This window comes from Elephantulus edwardii, unplaced genomic scaffold (genome assembly GCF_000299155.1).
Source record: "Elephantulus edwardii isolate Elephantulus edwardi_28Jun2011 unplaced genomic scaffold, EleEdw1.0 scaffold00215, whole genome shotgun sequence".
NCBI classification, from domain to species: Eukaryota; Metazoa; Chordata; class Mammalia; order Macroscelidea; family Macroscelididae; genus Elephantulus; species Elephantulus edwardii.
In genome coordinates, this window is record NW_006399965.1 from 968,077 (window position 1) to 975,142 (window position 7,066).

At 39.7% G+C, this 7,066-nt stretch overlaps 1 pseudogene; it reads left to right on the forward strand.

Moving 5' to 3' along the window:
• Positions 1 to 4,998: 4,998 nt before the first annotated feature.
• On the forward strand, positions 4,999 to 6,124 carry LOC102844153 (annotated as a pseudogene).
• The last annotated feature ends 942 nt before the right edge of the window (positions 6,125 to 7,066 follow it).

Genomic DNA, 7,066 nt, shown 5'->3' on the forward strand with positions numbered 1-7,066 from the left:
CCGATTGGTCCAGTGGTGAGAATCTTTGTCTTCTTGACATTGAGCCTCAGTCCATACCGAAGGCTGCAGTCCTTGACCCTCTGCATGTAGGCTAAAAAAACCCATAAAAACAGCGTACTTTCTTCTCCAATGTGCATGGAACATTCTCAAGAATATATTCTACATTAGGTCACAAGGCAAGCATAAAAAACATAGAAATAATAAAAAAACATCTCAGAGCACAATATTACAAAATTAGAAAGTAGTAACAAGAGATAAAGGAGAGAAAAAAAAACCCAAACCATACATTTGGAAGCTGAGCAACACCTTGCTAGAACATGACTGAGTACTAGGAGAAATGAATAATAAAATTTAAAAGGGTCTTGAAACAAATTACAATGAAAATACAACTTACCAAAATCTCTGGAAAATAGCCAAAGCAGTAACCAGAGGTCAAATTATAGGAATAAGTAAACACATCAATGGGCAGGGGAAAATGATCATTGCCTCTCTAACACAACATTTTCAACAAATTGAAAAAGAATAGCAAGAAAACCCAACACATTCTAAAAAAACTGAAATTATAAAAATTAGGGCAGAAATAAATGAAGTAGAAAAATAATTGAAACCATCAACAAAACCAGGAGTTGGTTCTTCAAAAAGATAAATAAAATTGACAAACCACCGGCAAAACCAACAAGGAAAAAAAGAGAAGACACAGATAATCAGAATAAGAGATGAAACAGGCAATGTCACAGAAGAACCAATTAAAATAAAAAGCTAACAATGGAAATTATGGAAACTATACTCAAACAAATATAAAAACCTAGAGGAAATGGACAAATACTTAGAAACTCACAACCTACCTAAACTGACACAGACCAAAATTAAACACCTGAACAGATCCATTACAAAAGAAGAAATTGAAAAGGTAATACAACAATTTCCAGCCAAAAAACGCCCTGGACCAGAGGGTTTTACACGTGAATTTTATCAAACATTCATAAAAGAACTGTCACCAATTCTACATAAACTATTTCAGAAAATAGAAAAAGATAGAATCCTCCCAGACTCATTCTATGAAGCAAACATATCCTTGATACCAAAGCCAGGAAAGGACACCACCAAAATAGAAAACTATAGGCCAATATCTCTCATGAACATAGATGTAAAAATCCTGAATATAATCCTGGCCAATAGAATCCAATGACACATCAGTAAAATAATTCACCATGACCAAGTGGGATTCATAACAAGTACTCAAGGATGGTTCAACATAAGAAAAACAATCAGTGTAATTCATCCCATTAACAAAGCAAGGAACAAGAACATGATCCTATCAATTAATGCAGAAAAGGTCTTTGACAAAACCCAACACCCTTTCCTGATTAAAACACTCAACAAAATAGGGATAGAGGGGAATTTCCTCAACATAGAAAAAAAGTATATATGCAAACTGGAGGGCCAACATTGTTCTCAATGGAGAGAGATCAAAGGCATTCCCTTTGAGAACAGGGACTTGGCAAGGATTCCCACTATCACCTCTCCTATTCAATAATGTATTAGAAGTCTTAGCAATAGCAATAAGACAAGAGAGAGAAATAAGAGGTATCCAAATTTTCAAAGAGGAGGTAAATTTATCTCTGTATGCAGATGATACTTAGAAAACCCTAAAGATTCAACAAGAATGCTGCTGTACCAATTCAGCATAGTGACAGGATACAAAATCAACATATGAAAATAAATTTAATTTCTCCACAGTGACAAAGAGAATACAGAACTGGAGCTAAGAAAAACAATATCCATCACAATAGCTAATCACAAGATTAAATACTTGGTAGTAAATCTCACTAGAAACACAAAGGATCTATTAAAAGAAAATTACAAAACATTGCTACAAGAAACAAAAACAAATCTAGAGAAATGGAAGAATATACCTTGCTCATGGATAGGAAGACTCAGTATTTTTAAAATTATAGTTCTACCAAAAGCAATCTGCATGTTCAATGCAATCCCAATACAAATATCAATGCCATTCTTCAACGAGATGGAAAAGGAAATTTCCAATTTCATTTGGAATGGAAAGAGATACCTCGTAAGCAAAGCACTCCTTAAAAAGAGAAACAATGTAGGAGGCATTTAACTCCCTGATTCTACTACAAATTCTACTACATTGCCATGGGGGTCAAGACAGTGTGGTATTGGTACAATGACAGACATATAAATCAATGGAATAGAGTTGAGAACCGAGAAATCAGCCCATCTACTATGATCAACTGATTTTTTAGAAAAAGATGGTATTGGTTAAATGAGGACACTACAGCCTTTTTAACAAATGGACCTGGCAAAATTGGAAAACTGTCTGCCGAAAACTCAAGTAAGATCCACACCTCACTCCATACACAAAAACCAACTCAAAGTGGATTAAGGACCTAGGACTAAAACCAAGGACTATAACTTCATTAGAGAAAAGCTTGGAAGAACTCTAAAAGTACTAATCCACAATATGAATAGTCTTCCAAGCATCCTGAAAAAACTACAACCAGTAGAGAATAAAATAGATGAATGTGACCTTCTCAGAATCAAAACCCTATGCACTTCAAAAAATTTCTCCAACAGGGTAAAAAGGAAAGCCACAGCCTGGGAAAGAATATTTGGTAATGACTTTTTTATATTGTTGTTGCTGTTGTTATGTGTCATCAAGTCATTTGGGACTCATACTGACCATATGCACAAGAGCCCTAAACACCGTTCTATCTTGTGCCAACCTCGCTGTCTCAAACACATTCATTCCCACCACTCCACTCATAGAATCTATCCATCTCATTGAGGGTCTTCCTCTCCTGCACCATCCCTCCACTCTCCCAAACATGATGTCCCTCTCCAAGGACCAGTCCCTCCTTGCAACATGCCCAAAGTATGTCAGACGAAACTTCAGCATCCTTGACTCCAAGGAGCATTCCATCTTCACCCTCTCCAGGACAAACCTGTTTGCTCTCCTAGCAGTTCATGGTATATTCAACACTCTTCTCCAGCACCACAACTCCAAGACATCAATTCTCTTTCTATCATCCCTGTTCACTGTCCAACTCTCAGATGCTTAGCAGCTCGGAGTCAGCCATAACTTGTTGTGATCCACACAGTCAAGAGCCTTTGCATAATCAATGAAGCACAGATAGACATTCTTCTGGTATTCTCTGCTTTCTGCCAAGATCCATCTTACATTAGCTATAATATCCCTAATATCCCTAGTACCATGACCTCTTCTGAATCCAGCCTGCACATCTGGCAGTTCTCTGTTGACATATTGTTCCAAATGTTTTTGGATAATTTTCAGCAGAATCTTGCTTGCATGTGATATCAATGATATTGTTCAATAATTTCCACACTCTGTTGGGTCACCTTTCTTTGGAATAGGAACAAAGATCGATCTCTTCCAGTCAGTTGGCCAGCTGACTGTCCTCCAGATTTCCTGGTACAACTTGGTGAACACATCCAGGCCAGTTGTTGTTGTTATCGTTGAAATAAATCAATTAGTATGCTGTCAACTCCTGGAGCCTTGTTTTTTGCCAATTCCTTCAGAGCAACTTGAACTTCCTCCTTCATCACCATAGGCTCTTGCTCATATGTTATTTCATGAAATTCTTCTGTGTCAGCCAATTCCTTCTGATACAGTGACTCTATTTACTCCTTCCATCTTCTTTTTATACTTCCTGGATCATTCAACATTCTAACCAAACTATCTTTAAGTATTGCCACCATGGCTTGAATTTGTTTTTCAACTCTTTCAGCTTAAGAAATGCTGAGCGAGTCTGGCCCTTTTATTTTCTGACTCCAGCTCTCTTCACATTTCATTATAGTATTTCGCTTTGTTGTCCCAAGATGCCTTTTGAAATTTTCTATTCAACTCTTAGATTTCTTGATTTCTTCCTTTAGTTTTGGCTTCTCGGCGTGCTAATGCAATACTCAGTGTCTCATGTGACATCCATTTTGGTCTTTTCTTCTTCTTTAGCCTTTGTAATGATCTTTTGCATTCTTCATGGATGATTTTCTTGATATCCTCCCAGAGCTCATTTGGTCTACGCTCATTGGTGCTCAAGGCCTCAAACTTGTTCCTGAGATGGTTTTGAAATTCAAGTGGGAGAGACTTAAGGTCAAATCTTGGTTCCCGTGGACTTGACTTAATTTTCCTCAACTTCAGCTTGAATTTGCATCTGAGTAATTGGTAGTCTGTCCCACAATCAGCACCCGGCCTGGTTTTCACTGCTGATATTGAGCTTCTCCAGCGAATCTTTCCACAAATGTAATCAATTTGATTCCTATGCATACCATCAGAGACTTATATCTAGAATTTGTAGAGTATTTGAGTGCCACAAGAAGATAAAGGTAAACAACCCAGTCGCAAAATGGGAACAGGATATGAACAGACACTTCACCAAAGAAGACATTCAGATAGTGAACAAACATGAAGAAATGCTCAAAATCCCTAGCTCTCAGAAAGATGCAAGTCAAACCAACTATGATAAGATATCATCTTACCCCAGTAAGAATAGCAAGATTCAACAGAGCAGCAAACAATAATTGCTGATGGGTTTGTAGAGAAACTGGAACCCTATTCAGTTTTCTTGGGAATGTAATATGGTGCAACCACTGTGGAAGACAGTATGGTGCTTTCTCAAAAAGTTGGAAATATCAGTAACATTTGACCCAGCAATTCCACTACTAGAAATATACCCTAAAAAAATCAGAAGTGCCACGAAGCGGATATATGCACACCCATGTTTATTGCCGTGTTGTTTACAATAGTAAAGAGATGGAAACCCAAGTGCCCATTAACAAAAGAATGGGTAGAGAAGCTGTGATATATTCACACAATGGAATACTATGTAGCACTGAAAAACAAGGAACTCATGAAATATTATACAAAATTAGTAACCTTGGAAGACATTATGTTGAGGGAAATATCTCAGTCACAAAAGGACAAATACTGGCCAGGCCTGGCATCCCTGGTCCACTACTATGGGCTGTCTCAGCAACAGCAAGACGGAGGGCCAGCACAAGGAGAAGAAGGTGCAGTGGGAGGCCAACAAGAAGGTCGAGAATCAGCTGCAGAAGGACAAAGCAGGTCTATTGGGCCATGCACTGCTTGCTGCTGCTGGGTGCTGGAGAATCTGGTAAAAGGACCATTGTGAAGCAGATGAGGCTCCTGCATGTTAATGGGCTTGTTTAATGGAGAGGGTGGTGAAGAGCAGCAACAGTGATGGTGAGAAGGCAACGAAAGTGCAGGACATCAAAAACAACCTGAAGGAGACGATGGAAACCATTGTGGCCGCCATGAGCAACCTGGTTCCCACTGTGGAGCTGGCCAGCCCTGAGAACTGTTCAGAGTGGAATACATCCTGAGGATGATGAACATGTCTGACTTTGATTTCCCCCCTGAATTTTAGGAGCATGCCAAGGCAGCTGGGAAGATGAAGGGGTGCCTCCCTGCCACGAGCCTGCTAATCAGTACCAGGTCATTGACTGTACCCAGTACTTCCAGGACAAAATTGATGTCATCAAGCAGGTGGACTATGTGCCCAGCGACCAGGATCTGCTTCGTTGCTGTGTCCTGACTTCTGGAATCTTTGAGACCGAGTTCCAGTTGGACAAGGTCAACTTTCACATGTTCAATGTGGGCGGCCAGGCTATGAGTGCCACAAGCAGATCAAGTGCTTCAATGATGTGACTGCCATCATCTTCGTGGTGACCAGCAGTAGCTATAACATGGTGATTTGAGAGGACAACCAGACCAACCATCTGCAGGAGGCTCTGAACCTCTTAAAGAGCATCTGGAATCACAGATGGCTGCGCACCCTGTCTGTGATTTCAGTTCCTCAACAGGCAAGATCTGCAGGCTGAGAAGGTCCTTGCTGGCAAATCCAAGATCGAAGACTACTTCCCAGGGTTTGCTCGCTACACTACTCCTGAGGATGCTACTTCTGAGCCTGGTGAGGATCCCCGCGTGACCCAGGCCAAGAACTTCACCCGCAATGAATTTCTGAGAATCAGCGCTCCTAGTGGAGATGGGTGCCAGTGCTGCTACGCCCACTTCACTTGCGCTGTGGACACTAAGAACATTCGCCACGTGTTCTGTGACTGCTGATATCATTCAGTGCATTCACGTGAGCTGTTGTAAAGAGGGAACCCTGATTTAATGAAAACCTTAAGCACAGTTAATTAAAAATGAAACTTAATTCTACAAACAGTAAGAAATGCAAATGCTGTCTTAGCTAGGACTACCACAGCAAAAAAGCACAAAGGAGGTGGCTTCAAGAATAAAAAGATAGGAATCTCCTGTCTCACAGTTCTGGATGCTTTAAGTCCACATCAGGTCTCCTTTGTGTCTATTCCTTCTGAGTATTTGAAAAAGGAACTCTTCCATCTCTCTTTCCTAATTTCTGGTGGCTGCCCACAGTCCTTGACGTTCCTTTGCTTACAGACAGATCTTTACATGCTGTCCTCTCACCTGTATGTGTGACTCTTTTTGTAAGGCACTACACAGAAGAAATTAGGGGCTCACCATACATCAGGGAGCCTTGTTAACCTGTCACTATCTGTAGAGAAAAGCTCTATTTTCCCAAGCAAAGCCACATTCATAGGTACAGACATTAGAAGTTCACTGTATCTTTTTCGGCTATATAGATTGATACATAACATATGGCCAAAACACACAGGCAAACATAATCTCATTAAACTTAAAATGATATAAACAAAAATCATGTTTCTTTGTCTCAATTTTTATGAGGAAATGAGAAAGAGGCATTGCAACACTTTTGGTATAAGAACAATTCCAACAATTTAGCAATATCTATCCAATGCTATGGAGCAGTCCTAATGGATAAGAAGTTGTATTGCCAGCCCAAAGGCAGGTGGTTCTAACCCACCAGCTGATCTGAGGAGGAAAGATGGGCAATCTCCTCAAGAGCAACTTCCAACCTCTGAAAACCCAATGCAGAATCAGCTATGATACAATTCTGACTTGAGGGCATACATCATATACTATAATCCATAGGGATTTTTTAAAGAAATTTCAGTGATTAAATTT